Below are 27,247 nucleotides of genomic sequence, written 5' to 3' on the forward strand. Positions count from 1 at the left end.
AAGGTGGATGCAGACAGGTGATCTTTGGCCTGCTTCGGACCAAAAACCAGGAAAAATCCTCAGCGACTTAGTAGGGCCTCTTGTGAGGGGAGCCTGTCTGGCAGGCGCTATGCAACTCATACTTACCTGGCAGGGGAGATACCATGATCATTAAGGTGGTTCTCCCAGGGTGAGGCTCAGCCATTGCACTTCGGGTGTGCTGACCCCTGCGATTTCCCCAAATGCGGGAAACTCGACTGCATAATTTGTGGTAGTGGGGGACTGCGTTTGCGCTTTCCCCTGATTTACTCTGGTGAAAAACAGTGCTTATTATTCAATGCTGACTATTACTAGTCAGAGATACTTGCTAGATCGAGCGAGCCAGCCATCAATTGACCTCTGGGTGGCCAAGAGGATTGGATACTCCTCTCTCCCTTATCAGCTGCCTTTGGTTTTGTGGCTTTCCTATGTGATGCTTTATCTCAATGTTAGTGCAGAGTGTAACGTAAAGTGTAGGACCTGTGCCTTTGCTGTACTATGTTGTGCTACTTTGAGCCTGTGTCAAAGATATTGATTGATTGGGCTGGTTGACGGTATACTGTATGCTTGTGATTTGACCACTGATTGTTAACAAAGCTGCTTTCAATCCAAAAAGGTGGATGCAGACAGGTGATCTTTGGCCTGCTTCGGACCAAAAACCAGGAAAAATCCTCAGCGACTTAGTAGGGCCTCTTGTGAGGGGAGCCTGTCTGGCAGGCGCTATGCAACTCATACTTACCTGGCAGGGGAGATACCATGATCATTAAGGTGGTTCTCCCAGGGTGAGGCTCATCCATTGCACTTCGGGTGTGCTGACCCCTGCGATTTCCCCAAATGCGGGAAACTCGACTGCATAATTTGTGGTAGTGGGGGACTGCGTTCGCGCTTTCCCCTGATTTACTCTGGTGAAAAACAGTGCTTATTATTCAATGCTGACTGTTACTAGTCAGAGGTACTTGTATGCTTGTGATTTAACCACCGATTGTCAACAAAGCTGTTTTTCAATCCAAAATGTGGTACATTATCTCTTTATATTTAGCTGTATACGCAGCCTTTGTCTCCCCCTCGTGGATGAACAACAGTGTGATCAGTGAAGTTTCTTTTTCTGCTGGGCTTCGAGAAGTCAGGGCATGGCGAGCCTTTCCCTAACCTAACCTATCCTTCCTCTCTGTCTCACAGGTGACGGCATGCAAATGTGGGGACTGCTTCATCGGCACAGCAATGCTCTGACCAGAAGCCGCCGCCCCATATGCTAATACCCTGGTTGCTGTGCATCTTGGAAGTGCTTAGACTTGAGCCTGTGTCTTATGGAATTTGGGGTGCCTGCACACCCCTGGCTCCGTACAATGAGGTGCATCCGTTTTTTGGCGCAGTTGGATCCAGACAGGTGATCTTTGGCCTGCTTCGGACCAAAAACCAGGAAAAATCCTCAGCGACTTAGTAGGGCCTCTTGTGAGGGGAGCCTGTCTGGCAGGCGCTATGCAACTCATACTTACCTGGCAGGGGAGATACCATGATCACTAAGGTGGTTCTCCCAGGGTGAGGCTCATCCATTGCACTTCGGGTGTGCTGACCCCTGCGATTTCCCCAAATGCGGGAAACTCGACTGCATAATTTGTGGTAGTGGGGGACTGCGTTCGCGCTTTCCCCTGATTTACTCTGGTGAAAAACAGTGCTTATTATTCAATGCTGACTATTACTAGTCAGAGATACTTGCTAGATCGATCGATCGAGCGAGCCAGCCATCAATTGACCTCTGGGTGGCCAAGAGGATTGGATACTCCTCTCTCCCTTATCAGCTGCCTTTGGTTTTGTGGCTTTCCTATGTGATGCTTTATCTCAATGTTAGTGCAGAGTGTAACGTAAAGTGTAGGACCTGTGCCTTTGCTGTACTATGTTGTGCTACTTTGAGCCTGTGTCAAAGATATTGATTGATTGGGCTGGTTGACGGTATACTGTATGCTTGTGATTTGACCACTGATTGTTAACAAAGCTGCTTTCAATCCAAAAAGGTGGATGCAGACAGGTGATCTTTGGCCTGCTTCGGACCAAAAACCAGGAAAAATCCTCAGCGACTTAGTAGGGCCTCTTGTGAGGGGAGCCTGTCTGGCAGGCGCTATGCAACTCATACTTACCTGGCAGGGGAGATACCATGATCATTAAGGTGGTTCTCCCAGGGTGAGGCTCAGCCATTGCACTTCGGGTGTGCTGACCCCTGCGATTTCCCCAAATGCGGGAAACTCGACTGCATAATTTGTGGTAGTGGGGGACTGCGTTTGCGCTTTCCCCTGATTTACTCTGGTGAAAAACAGTGCTTATTATTCAATGCTGACTATTACTAGTCAGAGATACTTGCTAGATCGAGCGAGCCAGCCATCAATTGACCTCTGGGTGGCCAAGAGGATTGGATACTCCTCTCTCCCTTATCAGCTGCCTTTGGTTTTGTGGCTTTCCTATGTGATGCTTTATCTCAATGTTAGTGCAGAGTGTAACGTAAAGTGTAGGACCTGTGCCTTTGCTGTACTATGTTGTGCTACTTTGAGCCTGTGTCAAAGATATTGATTGATTGGGCTGGTTGACGGTATACTGTATGCTTGTGATTTGACCACTGATTGTTAACAAAGCTGCTTTCAATCCAAAAAGGTGGATGCAGACAGGTGATCTTTGGCCTGCTTCGGACCAAAAACCAGGAAAAATCCTCAGCGACTTAGTAGGGCCTCTTGTGAGGGGAGCCTGTCTGGCAGGCGCTATGCAACTCATACTTACCTGGCAGGGGAGATACCATGATCACTAAGGTGGTTCTCCCAGGGTGAGGCTCATCCATTGCACTTCGGGTGTGCTGACCCCTGCGATTTCCCCAAATGCGGGAAACTCGACTGCATAATTTGTGGTAGTGGGGGACTGCGTTCGCGCTTTCCCCTGATTTACTCTGGTGAAAAACAGTGCTTATTATTCAATGCTGACTATTACTAGTCAGAGATACTTGCTAGATCGATCGATCGAGCGAGCCAGCCATCAATTGACCTCTGGGTGGCCAAGAGGATTGGATACTCCTCTCTCCCTTATCAGCTGCCTTTGGTTTTGTGGCTTTCCTATGTGATGCTTTATCTCAATGTTAGTGCAGAGTGTAACGTAAAGTGTAGGACCTGTGCCTTTGCTGTACTATGTTGTGCTACTTTGAGCCTGTGTCAAAGATATTGATTGATTGGGCTGGTTGACGGTATACTGTATGCTTGTGATTTGACCACTGATTGTTAACAAAGCTGCTTTCAATCCAAAAAGGTGGATGCAGACAGGTGATCTTTGGCCTGCTTCGGACCAAAAACCAGGAAAAATCCTCAGCGACTTAGTAGGGCCTCTTGTGAGGGGAGCCTGTCTGGCAGGCGCTATGCAACTCATACTTACCTGGCAGGGGAGATACCATGATCATTAAGGTGGTTCTCCCAGGGTGAGGCTCAGCCATTGCACTTCGGGTGTGCTGACCCCTGCGATTTCCCCAAATGCGGGAAACTCGACTGCATAATTTGTGGTAGTGGGGGACTGCGTTTGCGCTTTCCCCTGATTTACTCTGGTGAAAAACAGTGCTTATTATTCAATGCTGACTATTACTAGTCAGAGATACTTGCTAGATCGAGCGAGCCAGCCATCAATTGACCTCTGGGTGGCCAAGAGGATTGGATACTCCTCTCTCCCTTATCAGCTGCCTTTGGTTTTGTGGCTTTCCTATGTGATGCTTTATCTCAATGTTAGTGCAGAGTGTAACGTAAAGTGTAGGACCTGTGCCTTTGCTGTACTATGTTGTGCTACTTTGAGCCTGTGTCAAAGATATTGATTGATTGGGCTGGTTGACGGTATACTGTATGCTTGTGATTTGACCACTGATTGTTAACAAAGCTGCTTTCAATCCAAAAAGGTGGATGCAGACAGGTGATCTTTGGCCTGCTTCGGACCAAAAACCAGGAAAAATCCTCAGCGACTTAGTAGGGCCTCTTGTGAGGGGAGCCTGTCTGGCAGGCGCTATGCAACTCATACTTACCTGGCAGGGGAGATACCATGATCATTAAGGTGGTTCTCCCAGGGTGAGGCTCATCCATTGCACTTCGGGTGTGCTGACCCCTGCGATTTCCCCAAATGCGGGAAACTCGACTGCATAATTTGTGGTAGTGGGGGACTGCGTTCGCGCTTTCCCCTGATTTACTCTGGTGAAAAACAGTGCTTATTATTCAATGCTGACTGTTACTAGTCAGAGGTACTTGTATGCTTGTGATTTAACCACCGATTGTCAACAAAGCTGTTTTTCAATCCAAAATGTGGTACATTATCTCTTTATATTTAGCTGTATACGCAGCCTTTGTCTCCCCCTCGTGGATGAACAACAGTGTGATCAGTGAAGTTTCTTTTTCTGCTGGGCTTCGAGAAGTCAGGGCATGGCGAGCCTTTCCCTAACCTAACCTATCCTTCCTCTCTGTCTCACAGGTGACGGCATGCAAATGTGGGGACTGCTTCATCGGCACGGCAATGCTCTGACCAGAAGCCGCCGCCCCATATGCTAATACCCTGGTTGCTGTGCATCTTGGAAGTGCTTAGACTTGAGCCTGTGTCTTATGGAATTTGGGGTGCCTGCACACCCCTGGCTCCGTACAATGAGGTGCATCCGTTTTTTGGCGCAGTTGGATCCAGACAGGTGATCTTTGGCCTGCTTCGGACCAAAAACCAGGAAAAATCCTCAGCGACTTAGTAGGGCCTCTTGTGAGGGGAGCCTGTCTGGCAGGCGCTATGCAACTCATACTTACCTGGCAGGGGAGATACCATGATCACTAAGGTGGTTCTCCCAGGGTGAGGCTCATCCATTGCACTTCGGGTGTGCTGACCCCTGCGATTTCCCCAAATGCGGGAAACTCGACTGCATAATTTGTGGTAGTGGGGGACTGCGTTCGCGCTTTCCCCTGATTTACTCTGGTGAAAAACAGTGCTTATTATTCAATGCTGACTATTACTAGTCAGAGATACTTGCTAGATCGATCGATCGAGCGAGCCAGCCATCAATTGACCTCTGGGTGGCCAAGAGGATTGGATACTCCTCTCTCCCTTATCAGCTGCCTTTGGTTTTGTGGCTTTCCTATGTGATGCTTTATCTCAATGTTAGTGCAGAGTGTAACGTAAAGTGTAGGACCTGTGCCTTTGCTGTACTATGTTGTGCTACTTTGAGCCTGTGTCAAAGATATTGATTGATTGGGCTGGTTGACGGTATACTGTATGCTTGTGATTTGACCACTGATTGTTAACAAAGCTGCTTTCAATCCAAAAAGGTGGATGCAGACAGGTGATCTTTGGCCTGCTTCGGACCAAAAACCAGGAAAAATCCTCAGCGACTTAGTAGGGCCTCTTGTGAGGGGAGCCTGTCTGGCAGGCGCTATGCAACTCATACTTACCTGGCAGGGGAGATACCATGATCATTAAGGTGGTTCTCCCAGGGTGAGGCTCAGCCATTGCACTTCGGGTGTGCTGACCCCTGCGATTTCCCCAAATGCGGGAAACTCGACTGCATAATTTGTGGTAGTGGGGGACTGCGTTTGCGCTTTCCCCTGATTTACTCTGGTGAAAAACAGTGCTTATTATTCAATGCTGACTATTACTAGTCAGAGATACTTGCTAGATCGAGCGAGCCAGCCATCAATTGACCTCTGGGTGGCCAAGAGGATTGGATACTCCTCTCTCCCTTATCAGCTGCCTTTGGTTTTGTGGCTTTCCTATGTGATGCTTTATCTCAATGTTAGTGCAGAGTGTAACGTAAAGTGTAGGACCTGTGCCTTTGCTGTACTATGTTGTGCTACTTTGAGCCTGTGTCAAAGATATTGATTGATTGGGCTGGTTGACGGTATACTGTATGCTTGTGATTTGACCACTGATTGTTAACAAAGCTGCTTTCAATCCAAAAAGGTGGATGCAGACAGGTGATCTTTGGCCTGCTTCGGACCAAAAACCAGGAAAAATCCTCAGCGACTTAGTAGGGCCTCTTGTGAGGGGAGCCTGTCTGGCAGGCGCTATGCAACTCATACTTACCTGGCAGGGGAGATACCATGATCACTAAGGTGGTTCTCCCAGGGTGAGGCTCATCCATTGCACTTCGGGTGTGCTGACCCCTGCGATTTCCCCAAATGCGGGAAACTCGACTGCATAATTTGTGGTAGTGGGGGACTGCGTTCGCGCTTTCCCCTGATTTACTCTGGTGAAAAACAGTGCTTATTATTCAATGCTGACTATTACTAGTCAGAGATACTTGCTAGATCGATCGATCGAGCGAGCCAGCCATCAATTGACCTCTGGGTGGCCAAGAGGATTGGATACTCCTCTCTCCCTTATCAGCTGCCTTTGGTTTTGTGGCTTTCCTATGTGATGCTTTATCTCAATGTTAGTGCAGAGTGTAACGTAAAGTGTAGGACCTGTGCCTTTGCTGTACTATGTTGTGCTACTTTGAGCCTGTGTCAAAGATATTGATTGATTGGGCTGGTTGACGGTATACTGTATGCTTGTGATTTGACCACTGATTGTTAACAAAGCTGCTTTCAATCCAAAAAGGTGGATGCAGACAGGTGATCTTTGGCCTGCTTCGGACCAAAAACCAGGAAAAATCCTCAGCGACTTAGTAGGGCCTCTTGTGAGGGGAGCCTGTCTGGCAGGCGCTATGCAACTCATACTTACCTGGCAGGGGAGATACCATGATCATTAAGGTGGTTCTCCCAGGGTGAGGCTCAGCCATTGCACTTCGGGTGTGCTGACCCCTGCGATTTCCCCAAATGCGGGAAACTCGACTGCATAATTTGTGGTAGTGGGGGACTGCGTTTGCGCTTTCCCCTGATTTACTCTGGTGAAAAACAGTGCTTATTATTCAATGCTGACTATTACTAGTCAGAGATACTTGCTAGATCGAGCGAGCCAGCCATCAATTGACCTCTGGGTGGCCAAGAGGATTGGATACTCCTCTCTCCCTTATCAGCTGCCTTTGGTTTTGTGGCTTTCCTATGTGATGCTTTATCTCAATGTTAGTGCAGAGTGTAACGTAAAGTGTAGGACCTGTGCCTTTGCTGTACTATGTTGTGCTACTTTGAGCCTGTGTCAAAGATATTGATTGATTGGGCTGGTTGACGGTATACTGTATGCTTGTGATTTGACCACTGATTGTTAACAAAGCTGCTTTCAATCCAAAAAGGTGGATGCAGACAGGTGATCTTTGGCCTGCTTCGGACCAAAAACCAGGAAAAATCCTCAGCGACTTAGTAGGGCCTCTTGTGAGGGGAGCCTGTCTGGCAGGCGCTATGCAACTCATACTTACCTGGCAGGGGAGATACCATGATCACTAAGGTGGTTCTCCCAGGGTGAGGCTCATCCATTGCACTTCGGGTGTGCTGACCCCTGCGATTTCCCCAAATGCGGGAAACTCGACTGCATAATTTGTGGTAGTGGGGGACTGCGTTCGCGCTTTCCCCTGATTTACTCTGGTGAAAAACAGTGCTTATTATTCAATGCTGACTATTACTAGTCAGAGATACTTGCTAGATCGATCGATCGAGCGAGCCAGCCATCAATTGACCTCTGGGTGGCCAAGAGGATTGGATACTCCTCTCTCCCTTATCAGCTGCCTTTGGTTTTGTGGCTTTCCTATGTGATGCTTTATCTCAATGTTAGTGCAGAGTGTAACGTAAAGTGTAGGACCTGTGCCTTTGCTGTACTATGTTGTGCTACTTTGAGCCTGTGTCAAAGATATTGATTGATTGGGCTGGTTGACGGTATACTGTATGCTTGTGATTTGACCACTGATTGTTAACAAAGCTGCTTTCAATCCAAAAAGGTGGATGCAGACAGGTGATCTTTGGCCTGCTTCGGACCAAAAACCAGGAAAAATCCTCAGCGACTTAGTAGGGCCTCTTGTGAGGGGAGCCTGTCTGGCAGGCGCTATGCAACTCATACTTACCTGGCAGGGGAGATACCATGATCATTAAGGTGGTTCTCCCAGGGTGAGGCTCAGCCATTGCACTTCGGGTGTGCTGACCCCTGCGATTTCCCCAAATGCGGGAAACTCGACTGCATAATTTGTGGTAGTGGGGGACTGCGTTTGCGCTTTCCCCTGATTTACTCTGGTGAAAAACAGTGCTTATTATTCAATGCTGACTATTACTAGTCAGAGATACTTGCTAGATCGAGCGAGCCAGCCATCAATTGACCTCTGGGTGGCCAAGAGGATTGGATACTCCTCTCTCCCTTATCAGCTGCCTTTGGTTTTGTGGCTTTCCTATGTGATGCTTTATCTCAATGTTAGTGCAGAGTGTAACGTAAAGTGTAGGACCTGTGCCTTTGCTGTACTATGTTGTGCTACTTTGAGCCTGTGTCAAAGATATTGATTGATTGGGCTGGTTGACGGTATACTGTATGCTTGTGATTTGACCACTGATTGTTAACAAAGCTGCTTTCAATCCAAAAAGGTGGATGCAGACAGGTGATCTTTGGCCTGCTTCGGACCAAAAACCAGGAAAAATCCTCAGCGACTTAGTAGGGCCTCTTGTGAGGGGAGCCTGTCTGGCAGGCGCTATGCAACTCATACTTACCTGGCAGGGGAGATACCATGATCACTAAGGTGGTTCTCCCAGGGTGAGGCTCATCCATTGCACTTCGGGTGTGCTGACCCCTGCGATTTCCCCAAATGCGGGAAACTCGACTGCATAATTTGTGGTAGTGGGGGACTGCGTTCGCGCTTTCCCCTGATTTACTCTGGTGAAAAACAGTGCTTATTATTCAATGCTGACTATTACTAGTCAGAGATACTTGCTAGATCGATCGATCGAGCGAGCCAGCCATCAATTGACCTCTGGGTGGCCAAGAGGATTGGATACTCCTCTCTCCCTTATCAGCTGCCTTTGGTTTTGTGGCTTTCCTATGTGATGCTTTATCTCAATGTTAGTGCAGAGTGTAACGTAAAGTGTAGGACCTGTGCCTTTGCTGTACTATGTTGTGCTACTTTGAGCCTGTGTCAAAGATATTGATTGATTGGGCTGGTTGACGGTATACTGTATGCTTGTGATTTGACCACTGATTGTTAACAAAGCTGCTTTCAATCCAAAAAGGTGGATGCAGACAGGTGATCTTTGGCCTGCTTCGGACCAAAAACCAGGAAAAATCCTCAGCGACTTAGTAGGGCCTCTTGTGAGGGGAGCCTGTCTGGCAGGCGCTATGCAACTCATACTTACCTGGCAGGGGAGATACCATGATCATTAAGGTGGTTCTCCCAGGGTGAGGCTCAGCCATTGCACTTCGGGTGTGCTGACCCCTGCGATTTCCCCAAATGCGGGAAACTCGACTGCATAATTTGTGGTAGTGGGGGACTGCGTTTGCGCTTTCCCCTGATTTACTCTGGTGAAAAACAGTGCTTATTATTCAATGCTGACTATTACTAGTCAGAGATACTTGCTAGATCGAGCGAGCCAGCCATCAATTGACCTCTGGGTGGCCAAGAGGATTGGATACTCCTCTCTCCCTTATCAGCTGCCTTTGGTTTTGTGGCTTTCCTATGTGATGCTTTATCTCAATGTTAGTGCAGAGTGTAACGTAAAGTGTAGGACCTGTGCCTTTGCTGTACTATGTTGTGCTACTTTGAGCCTGTGTCAAAGATATTGATTGATTGGGCTGGTTGACGGTATACTGTATGCTTGTGATTTGACCACTGATTGTTAACAAAGCTGCTTTCAATCCAAAAAGGTGGATGCAGACAGGTGATCTTTGGCCTGCTTCGGACCAAAAACCAGGAAAAATCCTCAGCGACTTAGTAGGGCCTCTTGTGAGGGGAGCCTGTCTGGCAGGCGCTATGCAACTCATACTTACCTGGCAGGGGAGATACCATGATCATTAAGGTGGTTCTCCCAGGGTGAGGCTCATCCATTGCACTTCGGGTGTGCTGACCCCTGCGATTTCCCCAAATGCGGGAAACTCGACTGCATAATTTGTGGTAGTGGGGGACTGCGTTCGCGCTTTCCCCTGATTTACTCTGGTGAAAAACAGTGCTTATTATTCAATGCTGACTGTTACTAGTCAGAGGTACTTGTATGCTTGTGATTTAACCACCGATTGTCAACAAAGCTGTTTTTCAATCCAAAATGTGGTACATTATCTCTTTATATTTAGCTGTATACGCAGCCTTTGTCTCCCCCTCGTGGATGAACAACAGTGTGATCAGTGAAGTTTCTTTTTCTGCTGGGCTTCGAGAAGTCAGGGCATGGCGAGCCTTTCCCTAACCTAACCTATCCTTCCTCTCTGTCTCACAGGTGACGGCATGCAAATGTGGGGACTGCTTCATCGGCACGGCAATGCTCTGACCAGAAGCCGCCGCCCCATATGCTAATACCCTGGTTGCTGTGCATCTTGGAAGTGCTTAGACTTGAGCCTGTGTCTTATGGAATTTGGGGTGCCTGCACACCCCTGGCTCCGTACAATGAGGTGCATCCGTTTTTTGGCGCAGTTGGATCCAGACAGGTGATCTTTGGCCTGCTTCGGACCAAAAACCAGGAAAAATCCTCAGCGACTTAGTAGGGCCTCTTGTGAGGGGAGCCTGTCTGGCAGGCGCTATGCAACTCATACTTACCTGGCAGGGGAGATACCATGATCACTAAGGTGGTTCTCCCAGGGTGAGGCTCATCCATTGCACTTCGGGTGTGCTGACCCCTGCGATTTCCCCAAATGCGGGAAACTCGACTGCATAATTTGTGGTAGTGGGGGACTGCGTTCGCGCTTTCCCCTGATTTACTCTGGTGAAAAACAGTGCTTATTATTCAATGCTGACTATTACTAGTCAGAGATACTTGCTAGATCGATCGATCGAGCGAGCCAGCCATCAATTGACCTCTGGGTGGCCAAGAGGATTGGATACTCCTCTCTCCCTTATCAGCTGCCTTTGGTTTTGTGGCTTTCCTATGTGATGCTTTATCTCAATGTTAGTGCAGAGTGTAACGTAAAGTGTAGGACCTGTGCCTTTGCTGTACTATGTTGTGCTACTTTGAGCCTGTGTCAAAGATATTGATTGATTGGGCTGGTTGACGGTATACTGTATGCTTGTGATTTGACCACTGATTGTTAACAAAGCTGCTTTCAATCCAAAAAGGTGGATGCAGACAGGTGATCTTTGGCCTGCTTCGGACCAAAAACCAGGAAAAATCCTCAGCGACTTAGTAGGGCCTCTTGTGAGGGGAGCCTGTCTGGCAGGCGCTATGCAACTCATACTTACCTGGCAGGGGAGATACCATGATCATTAAGGTGGTTCTCCCAGGGTGAGGCTCAGCCATTGCACTTCGGGTGTGCTGACCCCTGCGATTTCCCCAAATGCGGGAAACTCGACTGCATAATTTGTGGTAGTGGGGGACTGCGTTTGCGCTTTCCCCTGATTTACTCTGGTGAAAAACAGTGCTTATTATTCAATGCTGACTATTACTAGTCAGAGATACTTGCTAGATCGAGCGAGCCAGCCATCAATTGACCTCTGGGTGGCCAAGAGGATTGGATACTCCTCTCTCCCTTATCAGCTGCCTTTGGTTTTGTGGCTTTCCTATGTGATGCTTTATCTCAATGTTAGTGCAGAGTGTAACGTAAAGTGTAGGACCTGTGCCTTTGCTGTACTATGTTGTGCTACTTTGAGCCTGTGTCAAAGATATTGATTGATTGGGCTGGTTGACGGTATACTGTATGCTTGTGATTTGACCACTGATTGTTAACAAAGCTGCTTTCAATCCAAAAAGGTGGATGCAGACAGGTGATCTTTGGCCTGCTTCGGACCAAAAACCAGGAAAAATCCTCAGCGACTTAGTAGGGCCTCTTGTGAGGGGAGCCTGTCTGGCAGGCGCTATGCAACTCATACTTACCTGGCAGGGGAGATACCATGATCACTAAGGTGGTTCTCCCAGGGTGAGGCTCATCCATTGCACTTCGGGTGTGCTGACCCCTGCGATTTCCCCAAATGCGGGAAACTCGACTGCATAATTTGTGGTAGTGGGGGACTGCGTTCGCGCTTTCCCCTGATTTACTCTGGTGAAAAACAGTGCTTATTATTCAATGCTGACTATTACTAGTCAGAGATACTTGCTAGATCGATCGATCGAGCGAGCCAGCCATCAATTGACCTCTGGGTGGCCAAGAGGATTGGATACTCCTCTCTCCCTTATCAGCTGCCTTTGGTTTTGTGGCTTTCCTATGTGATGCTTTATCTCAATGTTAGTGCAGAGTGTAACGTAAAGTGTAGGACCTGTGCCTTTGCTGTACTATGTTGTGCTACTTTGAGCCTGTGTCAAAGATATTGATTGATTGGGCTGGTTGACGGTATACTGTATGCTTGTGATTTGACCACTGATTGTTAACAAAGCTGCTTTCAATCCAAAAAGGTGGATGCAGACAGGTGATCTTTGGCCTGCTTCGGACCAAAAACCAGGAAAAATCCTCAGCGACTTAGTAGGGCCTCTTGTGAGGGGAGCCTGTCTGGCAGGCGCTATGCAACTCATACTTACCTGGCAGGGGAGATACCATGATCATTAAGGTGGTTCTCCCAGGGTGAGGCTCAGCCATTGCACTTCGGGTGTGCTGACCCCTGCGATTTCCCCAAATGCGGGAAACTCGACTGCATAATTTGTGGTAGTGGGGGACTGCGTTTGCGCTTTCCCCTGATTTACTCTGGTGAAAAACAGTGCTTATTATTCAATGCTGACTATTACTAGTCAGAGATACTTGCTAGATCGAGCGAGCCAGCCATCAATTGACCTCTGGGTGGCCAAGAGGATTGGATACTCCTCTCTCCCTTATCAGCTGCCTTTGGTTTTGTGGCTTTCCTATGTGATGCTTTATCTCAATGTTAGTGCAGAGTGTAACGTAAAGTGTAGGACCTGTGCCTTTGCTGTACTATGTTGTGCTACTTTGAGCCTGTGTCAAAGATATTGATTGATTGGGCTGGTTGACGGTATACTGTATGCTTGTGATTTGACCACTGATTGTTAACAAAGCTGCTTTCAATCCAAAAAGGTGGATGCAGACAGGTGATCTTTGGCCTGCTTCGGACCAAAAACCAGGAAAAATCCTCAGCGACTTAGTAGGGCCTCTTGTGAGGGGAGCCTGTCTGGCAGGCGCTATGCAACTCATACTTACCTGGCAGGGGAGATACCATGATCACTAAGGTGGTTCTCCCAGGGTGAGGCTCATCCATTGCACTTCGGGTGTGCTGACCCCTGCGATTTCCCCAAATGCGGGAAACTCGACTGCATAATTTGTGGTAGTGGGGGACTGCGTTCGCGCTTTCCCCTGATTTACTCTGGTGAAAAACAGTGCTTATTATTCAATGCTGACTATTACTAGTCAGAGATACTTGCTAGATCGATCGATCGAGCGAGCCAGCCATCAATTGACCTCTGGGTGGCCAAGAGGATTGGATACTCCTCTCTCCCTTATCAGCTGCCTTTGGTTTTGTGGCTTTCCTATGTGATGCTTTATCTCAATGTTAGTGCAGAGTGTAACGTAAAGTGTAGGACCTGTGCCTTTGCTGTACTATGTTGTGCTACTTTGAGCCTGTGTCAAAGATATTGATTGATTGGGCTGGTTGACGGTATACTGTATGCTTGTGATTTGACCACTGATTGTTAACAAAGCTGCTTTCAATCCAAAAAGGTGGATGCAGACAGGTGATCTTTGGCCTGCTTCGGACCAAAAACCAGGAAAAATCCTCAGCGACTTAGTAGGGCCTCTTGTGAGGGGAGCCTGTCTGGCAGGCGCTATGCAACTCATACTTACCTGGCAGGGGAGATACCATGATCATTAAGGTGGTTCTCCCAGGGTGAGGCTCAGCCATTGCACTTCGGGTGTGCTGACCCCTGCGATTTCCCCAAATGCGGGAAACTCGACTGCATAATTTGTGGTAGTGGGGGACTGCGTTTGCGCTTTCCCCTGATTTACTCTGGTGAAAAACAGTGCTTATTATTCAATGCTGACTATTACTAGTCAGAGATACTTGCTAGATCGAGCGAGCCAGCCATCAATTGACCTCTGGGTGGCCAAGAGGATTGGATACTCCTCTCTCCCTTATCAGCTGCCTTTGGTTTTGTGGCTTTCCTATGTGATGCTTTATCTCAATGTTAGTGCAGAGTGTAACGTAAAGTGTAGGACCTGTGCCTTTGCTGTACTATGTTGTGCTACTTTGAGCCTGTGTCAAAGATATTGATTGATTGGGCTGGTTGACGGTATACTGTATGCTTGTGATTTGACCACTGATTGTTAACAAAGCTGCTTTCAATCCAAAAAGGTGGATGCAGACAGGTGATCTTTGGCCTGCTTCGGACCAAAAACCAGGAAAAATCCTCAGCGACTTAGTAGGGCCTCTTGTGAGGGGAGCCTGTCTGGCAGGCGCTATGCAACTCATACTTACCTGGCAGGGGAGATACCATGATCATTAAGGTGGTTCTCCCAGGGTGAGGCTCATCCATTGCACTTCGGGTGTGCTGACCCCTGCGATTTCCCCAAATGCGGGAAACTCGACTGCATAATTTGTGGTAGTGGGGGACTGCGTTCGCGCTTTCCCCTGATTTACTCTGGTGAAAAACAGTGCTTATTATTCAATGCTGACTGTTACTAGTCAGAGGTACTTGTATGCTTGTGATTTAACCACCGATTGTCAACAAAGCTGTTTTTCAATCCAAAATGTGGTACATTATCTCTTTATATTTAGCTGTATACGCAGCCTTTGTCTCCCCCTCGTGGATGAACAACAGTGTGATCAGTGAAGTTTCTTTTTCTGCTGGGCTTCGAGAAGTCAGGGCATGGCGAGCCTTTCCCTAACCTAACCTATCCTTCCTCTCTGTCTCACAGGTGACGGCATGCAAATGTGGGGACTGCTTCATCGGCACGGCAATGCTCTGACCAGAAGCCGCCGCCCCATATGCTAATACCCTGGTTGCTGTGCATCTTGGAAGTGCTTAGACTTGAGCCTGTGTCTTATGGAATTTGGGGTGCCTGCACACCCCTGGCTCCGTACAATGAGGTGCATCCGTTTTTTGGCGCAGTTGGATCCAGACAGGTGATCTTTGGCCTGCTTCGGACCAAAAACCAGGAAAAATCCTCAGCGACTTAGTAGGGCCTCTTGTGAGGGGAGCCTGTCTGGCAGGCGCTATGCAACTCATACTTACCTGGCAGGGGAGATACCATGATCACTAAGGTGGTTCTCCCAGGGTGAGGCTCATCCATTGCACTTCGGGTGTGCTGACCCCTGCGATTTCCCCAAATGCGGGAAACTCGACTGCATAATTTGTGGTAGTGGGGGACTGCGTTCGCGCTTTCCCCTGATTTACTCTGGTGAAAAACAGTGCTTATTATTCAATGCTGACTATTACTAGTCAGAGATACTTGCTAGATCGATCGATCGAGCCAGCCATCAATTGACCTCTGGGTGGCCAAGAGGATTGGATACTCCTCTCTCCCTTATCAGCTGCCTTTGGTTTTGTGGCTTTCCTATGTGATGCTTTATCTCAATGTTAGTGCAGAGTGTAACGTAAAGTGTAGGACCTGTGCCTTTGCTGTACTATGTTGTGCTACTTTGAGCCTGTGTCAAAGATATTGATTGATTGGGCTGGTTGACGGTATACTGTATGCTTGTGATTTGACCACTGATTGTTAACAAAGCTGCTTTCAATCCAAAAAGGTGGATGCAGACAGGTGATCTTTGGCCTGCTTCGGACCAAAAACCAGGAAAAATCCTCAGCGACTTAGTAGGGCCTCTTGTGAGGGGAGCCTGTCTGGCAGGCGCTATGCAACTCATACTTACCTGGCAGGGGAGATACCATGATCATTAAGGTGGTTCTCCCAGGGTGAGGCTCAGCCATTGCACTTCGGGTGTGCTGACCCCTGCGATTTCCCCAAATGCGGGAAACTCGACTGCATAATTTGTGGTAGTGGGGGACTGCGTTTGCGCTTTCCCCTGATTTACTCTGGTGAAAAACAGTGCTTATTATTCAATGCTGACTATTACTAGTCAGAGATACTTGCTAGATCGAGCGAGCCAGCCATCAATTGACCTCTGGGTGGCCAAGAGGATTGGATACTCCTCTCTCCCTTATCAGCTGCCTTTGGTTTTGTGGCTTTCCTATGTGATGCTTTATCTCAATGTTAGTGCAGAGTGTAACGTAAAGTGTAGGACCTGTGCCTTTGCTGTACTATGTTGTGCTACTTTGAGCCTGTGTCAAAGATATTGATTGATTGGGCTGGTTGACGGTATACTGTATGCTTGTGATTTGACCACTGATTGTTAACAAAGCTGCTTTCAATCCAAAAAGGTGGATGCAGACAGGTGATCTTTGGCCTGCTTCGGACCAAAAACCAGGAAAAATCCTCAGCGACTTAGTAGGGCCTCTTGTGAGGGGAGCCTGTCTGGCAGGCGCTATGCAACTCATACTTACCTGGCAGGGGAGATACCATGATCATTAAGGTGGTTCTCCCAGGGTGAGGCTCATCCATTGCACTTCGGGTGTGCTGACCCCTGCGATTTCCCCAAATGCGGGAAACTCGACTGCATAATTTGTGGTAGTGGGGGACTGCGTTCGCGCTTTCCCCTGATTTACTCTGGTGAAAAACAGTGCTTATTATTCAATGCTGACTGTTACTAGTCAGAGGTACTTGTATGCTTGTGATTTAACCACCGATTGTCAACAAAGCTGTTTTTCAATCCAAAATGTGGTACATTATCTCTTTATATTTAGCTGTATACGCAGCCTTTGTCTCCCCCTCGTGGATGAACAACAGTGTGATCAGTGAAGTTTCTTTTTCTGCTGGGCTTCGAGAAGTCAGGGCATGGCGAGCCTTTCCCTAACCTAACCTATCCTTCCTCTCTGTCTCACAGGTGACGGCATGCAAATGTGGGGACTGCTTCATCGGCACGGCAATGCTCTGACCAGAAGCCGCCGCCCCATATGCTAATACCCTGGTTGCTGTGCATCTTGGAAGTGCTTAGACTTGAGCCTGTGTCTTATGGAATTTGGGGTGCCTGCACACCCCTGGCTCCGTACAATGAGGTGCATCCGTTTTTTGGCGCAGTTGGATCCAGACAGGTGATCTTTGGCCTGCTTCGGACCAAAAACCAGGAAAAATCCTCAGCGACTTAGTAGGGCCTCTTGTGAGGGGAGCCTGTCTGGCAGGCGCTATGCAACTCATACTTACCTGGCAGGGGAGATACCATGATCACTAAGGTGGTTCTCCCAGGGTGAGGCTCATCCATTGCACTTCGGGTGTGCTGACCCCTGCGATTTCCCCAAATGCGGGAAACTCGACTGCATAATTTGTGGTAGTGGGGGACTGCGTTCGCGCTTTCCCCTGATTTACTCTGGTGAAAAACAGTGCTTATTATTCAATGCTGACTATTACTAGTCAGAGATACTTGCTAGATCGATCGATCGAGCGAGCCAGCCATCAATTGACCTCTGGGTGGCCAAGAGGATTGGATACTCCTCTCTCCCTTATCAGCTGCCTTTGGTTTTGTGGCTTTCCTATGTGATGCTTTATCTCAATGTTAGTGCAGAGTGTAACGTAAAGTGTAGGACCTGTGCCTTTGCTGTACTATGTTGTGCTACTTTGAGCCTGTGTCAAAGATATTGATTGATTGGGCTGGTTGACGGTATACTGTATGCTTGTGATTTGACCACTGATTGTTAACAAAGCTGCTTTCAATCCAAAAAGGTGGATGCAGACAGGTGATCTTTGGCCTGCTTCGGACCAAAAACCAGGAAAAATCCTCAGCGACTTAGTAGGGCCTCTTGTGAGGGGAGCCTGTCTGGCAGGCGCTATGCAACTCATACTTACCTGGCAGGGGAGATACCATGATCATTAAGGTGGTTCTCCCAGGGTGAGGCTCAGCCATTGCACTTCGGGTGTGCTGACCCCTGCGATTTCCCCAAATGCGGGAAACTCGACTGCATAATTTGTGGTAGTGGGGGACTGCGTTTGCGCTTTCCCCTGATTTACTCTGGTGAAAAACAGTGCTTATTATTCAATGCTGACTATTACTAGTCAGAGATACTTGCTAGATCGAGCGAGCCAGCCATCAATTGACCTCTGGGTGGCCAAGAGGATTGGATACTCCTCTCTCCCTTATCAGCTGCCTTTGGTTTTGTGGCTTTCCTATGTGATGCTTTATCTCAATGTTAGTGCAGAGTGTAACGTAAAGTGTAGGACCTGTGCCTTTGCTGTACTATGTTGTGCTACTTTGAGCCTGTGTCAAAGATATTGATTGATTGGGCTGGTTGACGGTATACTGTATGCTTGTGATTTGACCACTGATTGTTAACAAAGCTGCTTTCAATCCAAAAAGGTGGATGCAGACAGGTGATCTTTGGCCTGCTTCGGACCAAAAACCAGGAAAAATCCTCAGCGACTTAGTAGGGCCTCTTGTGAGGGGAGCCTGTCTGGCAGGCGCTATGCAACTCATACTTACCTGGCAGGGGAGATACCATGATCATTAAGGTGGTTCTCCCAGGGTGAGGCTCAGCCATTGCACTTCGGGTGTGCTGACCCCTGCGATTTCCCCAAATGCGGGAAACTCGACTGCATAATTTGTGGTAGTGGGGGACTGCGTTTGCGCTTTCCCCTGATTTACTCTGGTGAAAAACAGTGCTTATTATTCAATGCTGACTATTACTAGTCAGAGATACTTGCTAGATCGAGCGAGCCAGCCATCAATTGACCTCTGGGTGGCCAAGAGGATTGGATACTCCTCTCTCCCTTATCAGCTGCCTTTGGTTTTGTGGCTTTCCTATGTGATGCTTTATCTCAATGTTAGTGCAGAGTGTAACGTAAAGTGTAGGACCTGTGCCTTTGCTGTACTATGTTGTGCTACTTTGAGCCTGTGTCAAAGATATTGATTGATTGGGCTGGTTGACGGTATACTGTATGCTTGTGATTTGACCACTGATTGTTAACAAAGCTGCTTTCAATCCAAAAAGGTGGATGCAGACAGGTGATCTTTGGCCTGCTTCGGACCAAAAACCAGGAAAAATCCTCAGCGACTTAGTAGGGCCTCTTGTGAGGGGAGCCTGTCTGGCAGGCGCTATGCAACTCATACTTACCTGGCAGGGGAGATACCATGATCATTAAGGTGGTTCTCCCAGGGTGAGGCTCATCCATTGCACTTCGGGTGTGCTGACCCCTGCGATTTCCCCAAATGCGGGAAACTCGACTGCATAATTTGTGGTAGTGGGGGACTGCGTTCGCGCTTTCCCCTGATTTACTCTGGTGAAAAACAGTGCTTATTATTCAATGCTGACTGTTACTAGTCAGAGGTACTTGTATGCTTGTGATTTAACCACCGATTGTCAACAAAGCTGTTTTTCAATCCAAAATGTGGTACATTATCTCTTTATATTTAGCTGTATACGCAGCCTTTGTCTCCCCCTCGTGGATGAACAACAGTGTGATCAGTGAAGTTTCTTTTTCTGCTGGGCTTCGAGAAGTCAGGGCATGGCGAGCCTTTCCCTAACCTAACCTATCCTTCCTCTCTGTCTCACAGGTGACGGCATGCAAATGTGGGGACTGCTTCATCGGCACGGCAATGCTCTGACCAGAAGCCGCCGCCCCATATGCTAATACCCTGGTTGCTGTGCATCTTGGAAGTGCTTAGACTTGAGCCTGTGTCTTATGGAATTTGGGGTGCCTGCACACCCCTGGCTCCGTACAATGAGGTGCATCCGTTTTTTGGCGCAGTTGGATCCAGACAGGTGATCTTTGGCCTGCTTCGGACCAAAAACCAGGAAAAATCCTCAGCGACTTAGTAGGGCCTCTTGTGAGGGGAGCCTGTCTGGCAGGCGCTATGCAACTCATACTTACCTGGCAGGGGAGATACCATGATCACTAAGGTGGTTCTCCCAGGGTGAGGCTCATCCATTGCACTTCGGGTGTGCTGACCCCTGCGATTTCCCCAAATGCGGGAAACTCGACTGCATAATTTGTGGTAGTGGGGGACTGCGTTCGCGCTTTCCCCTGATTTACTCTGGTGAAAAACAGTGCTTATTATTCAATGCTGACTATTACTAGTCAGAGATACTTGCTAGATCGATCGATCGAGCGAGCCAGCCATCAATTGACCTCTGGGTGGCCAAGAGGATTGGATACTCCTCTCTCCCTTATCAGCTGCCTTTGGTTTTGTGGCTTTCCTATGTGATGCTTTATCTCAATGTTAGTGCAGAGTGTAACGTAAAGTGTAGGACCTGTGCCTTTGCTGTACTATGTTGTGCTACTTTGAGCCTGTGTCAAAGATATTGATTGATTGGGCTGGTTGACGGTATACTGTATGCTTGTGATTTGACCACTGATTGTTAACAAAGCTGCTTTCAATCCAAAAAGGTGGATGCAGACAGGTGATCTTTGGCCTGCTTCGGACCAAAAACCAGGAAAAATCCTCAGCGACTTAGTAGGGCCTCTTGTGAGGGGAGCCTGTCTGGCAGGCGCTATGCAACTCATACTTACCTGGCAGGGGAGATACCATGATCATTAAGGTGGTTCTCCCAGGGTGAGGCTCAGCCATTGCACTTCGGGTGTGCTGACCCCTGCGATTTCCCCAAATGCGGGAAACTCGACTGCATAATTTGTGGTAGTGGGGGACTGCGTTTGCGCTTTCCCCTGATTTACTCTGGTGAAAAACAGTGCTTATTATTCAATGCTGACTATTACTAGTCAGAGATACTTGCTAGATCGAGCGAGCCAGCCATCAATTGACCTCTGGGTGGCCAAGAGGATTGGATACTCCTCTCTCCCTTATCAGCTGCCTTTGGTTTTGTGGCTTTCCTATGTGATGCTTTATCTCAATGTTAGTGCAGAGTGTAACGTAAAGTGTAGGACCTGTGCCTTTGCTGTACTATGTTGTGCTACTTTGAGCCTGTGTCAAAGATATTGATTGATTGGGCTGGTTGACGGTATACTGTATGCTTGTGATTTGACCACTGATTGTTAACAAAGCTGCTTTCAATCCAAAAAGGTGGATGCAGACAGGTGATCTTTGGCCTGCTTCGGACCAAAAACCAGGAAAAATCCTCAGCGACTTAGTAGGGCCTCTTGTGAGGGGAGCCTGTCTGGCAGGCGCTATGCAACTCATACTTACCTGGCAGGGGAGATACCATGATCACTAAGGTGGTTCTCCCAGGGTGAGGCTCATCCATTGCACTTCGGGTGTGCTGACCCCTGCGATTTCCCCAAATGCGGGAAACTCGACTGCATAATTTGTGGTAGTGGGGGACTGCGTTCGCGCTTTCCCCTGATTTACTCTGGTGAAAAACAGTGCTTATTATTCAATGCTGACTATTACTAGTCAGAGATACTTGCTAGATCGATCGATCGAGCGAGCCAGCCATCAATTGACCTCTGGGTGGCCAAGAGGATTGGATACTCCTCTCTCCCTTATCAGCTGCCTTTGGTTTTGTGGCTTTCCTATGTGATGCTTTATCTCAATGTTAGTGCAGAGTGTAACGTAAAGTGTAGGACCTGTGCCTTTGCTGTACTATGTTGTGCTACTTTGAGCCTGTGTCAAAGATATTGATTGATTGGGCTGGTTGACGGTATACTGTATGCTTGTGATTTGACCACTGATTGTTAACAAAGCTGCTTTCAATCCAAAAAGGTGGATGCAGACAGGTGATCTTTGGCCTGCTTCGGACCAAAAACCAGGAAAAATCCTCAGCGACTTAGTAGGGCCTCTTGTGAGGGGAGCCTGTCTGGCAGGCGCTATGCAACTCATACTTACCTGGCAGGGGAGATACCATGATCACTAAGGTGGTTCTCCCAGGGTGAGGCTCATCCATTGCACTTCGGGTGTGCTGACCCCTGCGATTTCCCCAAATGCGGGAAACTCGACTGCATAATTTGTGGTAGTGGGGGACTGCGTTCGCGCTTTCCCCTGATTTACTCTGGTGAAAAACAGTGCTTATTATTCAATGCTGACTATTACTAGTCAGAGATACTTGCTAGATCGATCGATCGAGCGAGCCAGCCATCAATTGACCTCTGGGTGGCCAAGAGGATTGGATACTCCTCTCTCCCTTATCAGCTGCCTTTGGTTTTGTGGCTTTCCTATGTGATGCTTTATCTCAATGTTAGTGCAGAGTGTAACGTAAAGTGTAGGACCTGTGCCTTTGCTGTACTATGTTGTGCTACTTTGAGCCTGTGTCAAAGATATTGATTGATTGGGCTGGTTGACGGTATACTGTATGCTTGTGATTTGACCACTGATTGTTAACAAAGCTGCTTTCAATCCAAAAAGGTGGATGCAGACAGGTGATCTTTGGCCTGCTTCGGACCAAAAACCAGGAAAAATCCTCAGCGACTTAGTAGGGCCTCTTGTGAGGGGAGCCTGTCTGGCAGGCGCTATGCAACTCATACTTACCTGGCAGGGGAGATACCATGATCATTAAGGTGGTTCTCCCAGGGTGAGGCTCAGCCATTGCACTTCGGGTGTGCTGACCCCTGCGATTTCCCCAAATGCGGGAAACTCGACTGCATAATTTGTGGTAGTGGGGGACTGCGTTTGCGCTTTCCCCTGATTTACTCTGGTGAAAAACAGTGCTTATTATTCAATGCTGACTATTACTAGTCAGAGATACTTGCTAGATCGAGCGAGCCAGCCATCAATTGACCTCTGGGTGGCCAAGAGGATTGGATACTCCTCTCTCCCTTATCAGCTGCCTTTGGTTTTGTGGCTTTCCTATGTGATGCTTTATCTCAATGTTAGTGCAGAGTGTAACGTAAAGTGTAGGACCTGTGCCTTTGCTGTACTATGTTGTGCTACTTTGAGCCTGTGTCAAAGATATTGATTGATTGGGCTGGTTGACGGTATACTGTATGCTTGTGATTTGACCACTGATTGTTAACAAAGCTGCTTTCAATCCAAAAAGGTGGATGCAGACAGGTGATCTTTGGCCTGCTTCGGACCAAAAACCAGGAAAAATCCTCAGCGACTTAGTAGGGCCTCTTGTGAGGGGAGCCTGTCTGGCAGGCGCTATGCAACTCATACTTACCTGGCAGGGGAGATACCATGATCATTAAGGTGGTTCTCCCAGGGTGAGGCTCATCCATTGCACTTCGGGTGTGCTGACCCCTGCGATTTCCCCAAATGCGGGAAACTCGACTGCATAATTTGTGGTAGTGGGGGACTGCGTTCGCGCTTTCCCCTGATTTACTCTGGTGAAAAACAGTGCTTATTATTCAATGCTGACTGTTACTAGTCAGAGGTACTTGTATGCTTGTGATTTAACCACCGATTGTCAACAAAGCTGTTTTTCAATCCAAAATGTGGTACATTATCTCTTTATATTTAGCTGTATACGCAGCCTTTGTCTCCCCCTCGTGGATGAACAACAGTGTGATCAGTGAAGTTTCTTTTTCTGCTGGGCTTCGAGAAGTCAGGGCATGGCGAGCCTTTCCCTAACCTAACCTATCCTTCCTCTCTGTCTCACAGGTGACGGCATGCAAATGTGGGGACTGCTTCATCGGCACGGCAATGCTCTGACCAGAAGCCGCCGCCCCATATGCTAATACCCTGGTTGCTGTGCATCTTGGAAGTGCTTAGACTTGAGCCTGTGTCTTATGGAATTTGGGGTGCCTGCACACCCCTGGCTCCGTACAATGAGGTGCATCCGTTTTTTGGCGCAGTTGGATCCAGACAGGTGATCTTTGGCCTGCTTCGGACCAAAAACCAGGAAAAATCCTCAGCGACTTAGTAGGGCCTCTTGTGAGGGGAGCCTGTCTGGCAGGCGCTATGCAACTCATACTTACCTGGCAGGGGAGATACCATGATCACTAAGGTGGTTCTCCCAGGGTGAGGCTCATCCATTGCACTTCGGGTGTGCTGACCCCTGCGATTTCCCCAAATGCGGGAAACTCGACTGCATAATTTGTGGTAGTGGGGGACTGCGTTCGCGCTTTCCCCTGATTTACTCTGGTGAAAAACAGTGCTTATTATTCAATGCTGACTATTACTAGTCAGAGATACTTGCTAGATCGATCGATCGATCGAGCGAGCCAGCCATCAATTGACCTCTGGGTGGCCAAGAGGATTGGATACTCCTCTCTCCCTTATCAGCTGCCTTTGGTTTTGTGGCTTTCCTATGTGATGCTTTATCTCAATGTTAGTGCAGAGTGTAACGTAAAGTGTAGGACCTGTGCCTTTGCTGTACTATGTTGTGCTACTTTGAGCCTGTGTCAAAGATATTGATTGATTGGGCTGGTTGACGGTATACTGTATGCTTGTGATTTGACCACTGATTGTTAACAAAGCTGCTTTCAATCCAAAAAGGTGGATGCAGACAGGTGATCTTTGGCCTGCTTCGGACCAAAAACCAGGAAAAATCCTCAGCGACTTAGTAGGGCCTCTTGTGAGGGGAGCCTGTCTGGCAGGCGCTATGCAACTCATACTTACCTGGCAGGGGAGATACCATGATCACTAAGGTGGTTCTCCCAGGGTGAGGCTCATCCATTGCACTTCGGGTGTGCTGACCCCTGCGATTTCCCCAAATGCGGGAAACTCGACTGCATAATTTGTGGTAGTGGGGGACTGCGTTCGCGCTTTCCCCTGATTTACTCTGGTGAAAAACAGTGCTTATTATTCAATGCTGACTATTACTAGTCAGAGATACTTGCTAGATCGATCGATCGAGCGAGCCAGCCATCAATTGACCTCTGGGTGGCCAAGAGGATTGGATACTCCTCTCTCCCTTATCAGCTGCCTTTGGTTTTGTGGCTTTCCTATGTGATGCTTTATCTCAATGTTAGTGCAGAGTGTAACGTAAAGTGTAGGACCTGTGCCTTTGCTGTACTATGTTGTGCTACTTTGAGCCTGTGTCAAAGATATTGATTGATTGGGCTGGTTGACGGTATACTGTATGCTTGTGATTTGACCACTGATTGTTAACAAAGCTGCTTTCAATCCAAAAAGGTGGATGCAGACAGGTGATCTTTGGCCTGCTTCGGACCAAAAACCAGGAAAAATCCTCAGCGACTTAGTAGGGCCTCTTGTGAGGGGAGCCTGTCTGGCAGGCGCTATGCAACTCATACTTACCTGGCAGGGGAGATACCATGATCATTAAGGTGGTTCTCCCAGGGTGAGGCTCATCCATTGCACTTCGGGTGTGCTGACCCCTGCGATTTCCCCAAATGCGGGAAACTCGACTGCATAATTTGTGGTAGTGGGGGACTGCGTTCGCGCTTTCCCCTGATTTACTCTGGTGAAAAACAGTGCTTATTATTCAATGCTGACTGTTACTAGTCAGAGGTACTTGTATGCTTGTGATTTAACCACCGATTGTCAACAAAGCTGTTTTTCAATCCAAAATGTGGTACATTATCTCTTTATATTTAGCTGTATACGCAGCCTTTGTCTCCCCCTCGTGGATGAACAACAGTGTGATCAGTGAAGTTTCTTTTTCTGCTGGGCTTCGAGAAGTCAGGGCATGGCGAGCCTTTCCCTAACCTAACCTATCCTTCCTCTCTGTCTCACAGGTGACGGCATGCAAATGTGGGGACTGCTTCATCGGCACGGCAATGCTCTGACCAGAAGCCGCCGCCCCATATGCTAATACCCTGGTTGCTGTGCATCTTGGAAGTGCTTAGACTTGAGCCTGTGTCTTATGGAATTTGGGGTGCCTGCACACCCCTGGCTCCGTACAATGAGGTGCATCCGTTTTTTGGCGCAGTTGGATCCAGACAGGTGATCTTTGGCCTGCTTCGGACCAAAAACCAGGAAAAATCCTCAGCGACTTAGTAGGGCCTCTTGTGAGGGGAGCCTGTCTGGCAGGCGCTATGCAACTCATACTTACCTGGCAGGGGAGATACCATGATCACTAAGGTGGTTCTCCCAGGGTGAGGCTCATCCATTGCACTTCGGGTGTGCTGACCCCTGCGATTTCCCCAAATGCGGGAAACTCGACTGCATAATTTGTGGTAGTGGGGGACTGCGTTCGCGCTTTCCCCTGATTTACTCTGGTGAAAAACAGTGCTTATTAATCAATGCTGACTATTACTAGTCAGAGATACTTGCTAGATCGATCGATCGAGCGAGCCAGCCATCAATTGACCTCTGGGTGGCCAAGAGGATTGGATACTCCTCTCTCCCTTATCAGCTGCCTTTGGTTTTGTGGCTTTCCTATGTGATGCTTTATCTCAATGTTAGTGCAGAGTGTAACGTAAAGTGTAGGACCTGTGCCTTTGCTGTACTATGTTGTGCTACTTTGAGCCTGTGTCAAAGATATTGATTGATTGGGCTGGTTGACGGTATACTGTATGCTTGTGATTTGACCACTGATTGTTAACAAAGCTGCTTTCAATCCAAAAAGGTGGATGCAGACAGGTGATCTTTGGCCTGCTTCGGACCAAAAACCAGGAAAAATCCTCAGCGACTTAGTAGGGCCTCTTGTGAGGGGAGCCTGTCTGGCAGGCGCTATGCAACTCATACTTACCTGGCAGGGGAGATACCATGATCATTAAGGTGGTTCTCCCAGGGTGAGGCTCATCCATTGCACTTCGGGTGTGCTGACCCCTGCGATTTCCCCAAATGCGGGAAACTCGACTGCATAATTTGTGGTAGTGGGGGACTGCGTTCGCGCTTTCCCCTGATTTACTCTGGTGAAAAACAGTGCTTATTATTCAATGCTGACTGTTACTAGTCAGAGGTACTTGTATGCTTGTGATTTAACCACCGATTGTCAACAAAGCTGTTTTTCAATCCAAAATGTGGTACATTATCTCTTTATATTTAGCTGTATACGCAGCCTTTGTCTCCCCCTCGTGGATGAACAACAGTGTGATCAGTGAAGTTTCTTTTTCTGCTGGGCTTCGAGAAGTCAGGGCATGGCGAGCCTTTCCCTAACCTAACCTATCCTTCCTCTCTGTCTCACAGGTGACGGCATGCAAATGTGGGGACTGCTTCATCGGCACGGCAATGCTCTGACCAGAAGCTGCCGCCCCATATGCTAATACCCTGGTTGCTGTGCATCTTGGAAGTGCTTAGACTTGAGCCTGTGTCTTATGGAATTTGGGGTGCCTGCACACCCCTGGCTCCGTACAATGAGGTGCATCCGTTTTTTGGCGCAGTTGGATCCAGACAGGTGATCTTTGGCCTGCTTCGGACCAAAAACCAGGAAAAATCCTCAGCGACTTAGTAGGGCCTCTTGTGAGGGGAGCCTGTCTGGCAGGC

The 27,247-nt window shown here is 48.2% G+C and overlaps 41 non-coding genes across 41 annotated transcripts; all 41 read left to right on the forward strand.

Annotated features, from left to right (window-relative positions):
* Positions 1-118: 118 nt before the first annotated feature.
* Positions 119-282, forward strand: LOC142722852 (U1 spliceosomal RNA). Its single transcript, XR_012875138.1, has one exon. It is a non-coding gene; the product is annotated as a U1 spliceosomal RNA (small nuclear RNA).
* A 467-nt stretch (positions 283-749) lies between these two features.
* LOC142722562 (U1 spliceosomal RNA) lies at positions 750-913 on the forward strand. The gene has a single exon (XR_012874853.1). It is a non-coding gene; the product is annotated as a U1 spliceosomal RNA (small nuclear RNA).
* Positions 914-1,506: 593 nt separating this feature from the next.
* On the forward strand, positions 1,507-1,670 carry LOC142722684 (U1 spliceosomal RNA). Its single transcript, XR_012874973.1, has one exon. It is a non-coding gene; the product is annotated as a U1 spliceosomal RNA (small nuclear RNA).
* A 475-nt stretch (positions 1,671-2,145) lies between these two features.
* LOC142722854 (U1 spliceosomal RNA) lies at positions 2,146-2,309 on the forward strand. Its single transcript, XR_012875139.1, has one exon. It is a non-coding gene; the product is annotated as a U1 spliceosomal RNA (small nuclear RNA).
* Positions 2,310-2,776: 467 nt separating this feature from the next.
* Positions 2,777-2,940, forward strand: LOC142722686 (U1 spliceosomal RNA). Its single transcript, XR_012874975.1, has one exon. It is a non-coding gene; the product is annotated as a U1 spliceosomal RNA (small nuclear RNA).
* Positions 2,941-3,415: 475 nt separating this feature from the next.
* LOC142722855 (U1 spliceosomal RNA) lies at positions 3,416-3,579 on the forward strand. Its single transcript, XR_012875140.1, has one exon. It is a non-coding gene; the product is annotated as a U1 spliceosomal RNA (small nuclear RNA).
* A 467-nt stretch (positions 3,580-4,046) lies between these two features.
* Positions 4,047-4,210, forward strand: LOC142722574 (U1 spliceosomal RNA). Its single transcript, XR_012874865.1, has one exon. It is a non-coding gene; the product is annotated as a U1 spliceosomal RNA (small nuclear RNA).
* A 593-nt stretch (positions 4,211-4,803) lies between these two features.
* On the forward strand, positions 4,804-4,967 carry LOC142722688 (U1 spliceosomal RNA). Its single transcript, XR_012874976.1, has one exon. It is a non-coding gene; the product is annotated as a U1 spliceosomal RNA (small nuclear RNA).
* Positions 4,968-5,442: 475 nt separating this feature from the next.
* On the forward strand, positions 5,443-5,606 carry LOC142722856 (U1 spliceosomal RNA). The gene has a single exon (XR_012875141.1). It is a non-coding gene; the product is annotated as a U1 spliceosomal RNA (small nuclear RNA).
* Positions 5,607-6,073: 467 nt separating this feature from the next.
* On the forward strand, positions 6,074-6,237 carry LOC142722689 (U1 spliceosomal RNA). Its single transcript, XR_012874977.1, has one exon. It is a non-coding gene; the product is annotated as a U1 spliceosomal RNA (small nuclear RNA).
* A 475-nt stretch (positions 6,238-6,712) lies between these two features.
* LOC142722858 (U1 spliceosomal RNA) lies at positions 6,713-6,876 on the forward strand. Its single transcript, XR_012875143.1, has one exon. It is a non-coding gene; the product is annotated as a U1 spliceosomal RNA (small nuclear RNA).
* A 467-nt stretch (positions 6,877-7,343) lies between these two features.
* On the forward strand, positions 7,344-7,507 carry LOC142722690 (U1 spliceosomal RNA). Its single transcript, XR_012874978.1, has one exon. It is a non-coding gene; the product is annotated as a U1 spliceosomal RNA (small nuclear RNA).
* Positions 7,508-7,982: 475 nt separating this feature from the next.
* Positions 7,983-8,146, forward strand: LOC142722859 (U1 spliceosomal RNA). The gene has a single exon (XR_012875145.1). It is a non-coding gene; the product is annotated as a U1 spliceosomal RNA (small nuclear RNA).
* A 467-nt stretch (positions 8,147-8,613) lies between these two features.
* On the forward strand, positions 8,614-8,777 carry LOC142722691 (U1 spliceosomal RNA). The gene has a single exon (XR_012874979.1). It is a non-coding gene; the product is annotated as a U1 spliceosomal RNA (small nuclear RNA).
* Positions 8,778-9,252: 475 nt separating this feature from the next.
* On the forward strand, positions 9,253-9,416 carry LOC142722860 (U1 spliceosomal RNA). Its single transcript, XR_012875146.1, has one exon. It is a non-coding gene; the product is annotated as a U1 spliceosomal RNA (small nuclear RNA).
* A 467-nt stretch (positions 9,417-9,883) lies between these two features.
* Positions 9,884-10,047, forward strand: LOC142722587 (U1 spliceosomal RNA). Its single transcript, XR_012874877.1, has one exon. It is a non-coding gene; the product is annotated as a U1 spliceosomal RNA (small nuclear RNA).
* Positions 10,048-10,640: 593 nt separating this feature from the next.
* Positions 10,641-10,804, forward strand: LOC142722692 (U1 spliceosomal RNA). The gene has a single exon (XR_012874980.1). It is a non-coding gene; the product is annotated as a U1 spliceosomal RNA (small nuclear RNA).
* Positions 10,805-11,279: 475 nt separating this feature from the next.
* LOC142722861 (U1 spliceosomal RNA) lies at positions 11,280-11,443 on the forward strand. The gene has a single exon (XR_012875147.1). It is a non-coding gene; the product is annotated as a U1 spliceosomal RNA (small nuclear RNA).
* Positions 11,444-11,910: 467 nt separating this feature from the next.
* Positions 11,911-12,074, forward strand: LOC142722693 (U1 spliceosomal RNA). The gene has a single exon (XR_012874982.1). It is a non-coding gene; the product is annotated as a U1 spliceosomal RNA (small nuclear RNA).
* A 475-nt stretch (positions 12,075-12,549) lies between these two features.
* LOC142722862 (U1 spliceosomal RNA) lies at positions 12,550-12,713 on the forward strand. Its single transcript, XR_012875148.1, has one exon. It is a non-coding gene; the product is annotated as a U1 spliceosomal RNA (small nuclear RNA).
* Positions 12,714-13,180: 467 nt separating this feature from the next.
* Positions 13,181-13,344, forward strand: LOC142722694 (U1 spliceosomal RNA). Its single transcript, XR_012874983.1, has one exon. It is a non-coding gene; the product is annotated as a U1 spliceosomal RNA (small nuclear RNA).
* A 475-nt stretch (positions 13,345-13,819) lies between these two features.
* Positions 13,820-13,983, forward strand: LOC142722863 (U1 spliceosomal RNA). The gene has a single exon (XR_012875149.1). It is a non-coding gene; the product is annotated as a U1 spliceosomal RNA (small nuclear RNA).
* A 467-nt stretch (positions 13,984-14,450) lies between these two features.
* On the forward strand, positions 14,451-14,614 carry LOC142722600 (U1 spliceosomal RNA). Its single transcript, XR_012874888.1, has one exon. It is a non-coding gene; the product is annotated as a U1 spliceosomal RNA (small nuclear RNA).
* A 593-nt stretch (positions 14,615-15,207) lies between these two features.
* LOC142722695 (U1 spliceosomal RNA) lies at positions 15,208-15,371 on the forward strand. Its single transcript, XR_012874984.1, has one exon. It is a non-coding gene; the product is annotated as a U1 spliceosomal RNA (small nuclear RNA).
* A 471-nt stretch (positions 15,372-15,842) lies between these two features.
* On the forward strand, positions 15,843-16,006 carry LOC142722865 (U1 spliceosomal RNA). Its single transcript, XR_012875150.1, has one exon. It is a non-coding gene; the product is annotated as a U1 spliceosomal RNA (small nuclear RNA).
* A 467-nt stretch (positions 16,007-16,473) lies between these two features.
* On the forward strand, positions 16,474-16,637 carry LOC142722612 (U1 spliceosomal RNA). The gene has a single exon (XR_012874900.1). It is a non-coding gene; the product is annotated as a U1 spliceosomal RNA (small nuclear RNA).
* A 593-nt stretch (positions 16,638-17,230) lies between these two features.
* Positions 17,231-17,394, forward strand: LOC142722696 (U1 spliceosomal RNA). Its single transcript, XR_012874985.1, has one exon. It is a non-coding gene; the product is annotated as a U1 spliceosomal RNA (small nuclear RNA).
* A 475-nt stretch (positions 17,395-17,869) lies between these two features.
* On the forward strand, positions 17,870-18,033 carry LOC142722866 (U1 spliceosomal RNA). The gene has a single exon (XR_012875151.1). It is a non-coding gene; the product is annotated as a U1 spliceosomal RNA (small nuclear RNA).
* A 467-nt stretch (positions 18,034-18,500) lies between these two features.
* LOC142722867 (U1 spliceosomal RNA) lies at positions 18,501-18,664 on the forward strand. Its single transcript, XR_012875152.1, has one exon. It is a non-coding gene; the product is annotated as a U1 spliceosomal RNA (small nuclear RNA).
* A 467-nt stretch (positions 18,665-19,131) lies between these two features.
* On the forward strand, positions 19,132-19,295 carry LOC142722624 (U1 spliceosomal RNA). Its single transcript, XR_012874912.1, has one exon. It is a non-coding gene; the product is annotated as a U1 spliceosomal RNA (small nuclear RNA).
* A 593-nt stretch (positions 19,296-19,888) lies between these two features.
* On the forward strand, positions 19,889-20,052 carry LOC142722699 (U1 spliceosomal RNA). Its single transcript, XR_012874987.1, has one exon. It is a non-coding gene; the product is annotated as a U1 spliceosomal RNA (small nuclear RNA).
* A 475-nt stretch (positions 20,053-20,527) lies between these two features.
* LOC142722868 (U1 spliceosomal RNA) lies at positions 20,528-20,691 on the forward strand. The gene has a single exon (XR_012875153.1). It is a non-coding gene; the product is annotated as a U1 spliceosomal RNA (small nuclear RNA).
* A 467-nt stretch (positions 20,692-21,158) lies between these two features.
* On the forward strand, positions 21,159-21,322 carry LOC142722700 (U1 spliceosomal RNA). Its single transcript, XR_012874988.1, has one exon. It is a non-coding gene; the product is annotated as a U1 spliceosomal RNA (small nuclear RNA).
* Positions 21,323-21,797: 475 nt separating this feature from the next.
* Positions 21,798-21,961, forward strand: LOC142722701 (U1 spliceosomal RNA). The gene has a single exon (XR_012874989.1). It is a non-coding gene; the product is annotated as a U1 spliceosomal RNA (small nuclear RNA).
* A 475-nt stretch (positions 21,962-22,436) lies between these two features.
* On the forward strand, positions 22,437-22,600 carry LOC142722870 (U1 spliceosomal RNA). Its single transcript, XR_012875156.1, has one exon. It is a non-coding gene; the product is annotated as a U1 spliceosomal RNA (small nuclear RNA).
* Positions 22,601-23,067: 467 nt separating this feature from the next.
* LOC142722637 (U1 spliceosomal RNA) lies at positions 23,068-23,231 on the forward strand. The gene has a single exon (XR_012874925.1). It is a non-coding gene; the product is annotated as a U1 spliceosomal RNA (small nuclear RNA).
* Positions 23,232-23,824: 593 nt separating this feature from the next.
* Positions 23,825-23,988, forward strand: LOC142722702 (U1 spliceosomal RNA). The gene has a single exon (XR_012874990.1). It is a non-coding gene; the product is annotated as a U1 spliceosomal RNA (small nuclear RNA).
* A 479-nt stretch (positions 23,989-24,467) lies between these two features.
* On the forward strand, positions 24,468-24,631 carry LOC142722703 (U1 spliceosomal RNA). Its single transcript, XR_012874991.1, has one exon. It is a non-coding gene; the product is annotated as a U1 spliceosomal RNA (small nuclear RNA).
* A 475-nt stretch (positions 24,632-25,106) lies between these two features.
* LOC142722649 (U1 spliceosomal RNA) lies at positions 25,107-25,270 on the forward strand. The gene has a single exon (XR_012874938.1). It is a non-coding gene; the product is annotated as a U1 spliceosomal RNA (small nuclear RNA).
* A 593-nt stretch (positions 25,271-25,863) lies between these two features.
* On the forward strand, positions 25,864-26,027 carry LOC142722704 (U1 spliceosomal RNA). Its single transcript, XR_012874993.1, has one exon. It is a non-coding gene; the product is annotated as a U1 spliceosomal RNA (small nuclear RNA).
* A 475-nt stretch (positions 26,028-26,502) lies between these two features.
* On the forward strand, positions 26,503-26,666 carry LOC142722661 (U1 spliceosomal RNA). The gene has a single exon (XR_012874950.1). It is a non-coding gene; the product is annotated as a U1 spliceosomal RNA (small nuclear RNA).
* The last annotated feature ends 581 nt before the right edge of the window (positions 26,667-27,247 follow it).

The sequence above is a fragment of the Rhinoderma darwinii genome, unplaced genomic scaffold, assembly GCF_050947455.1.
Source record: "Rhinoderma darwinii isolate aRhiDar2 unplaced genomic scaffold, aRhiDar2.hap1 Scaffold_536, whole genome shotgun sequence".
NCBI classification, from domain to species: Eukaryota; Metazoa; Chordata; class Amphibia; order Anura; family Rhinodermatidae; genus Rhinoderma; species Rhinoderma darwinii.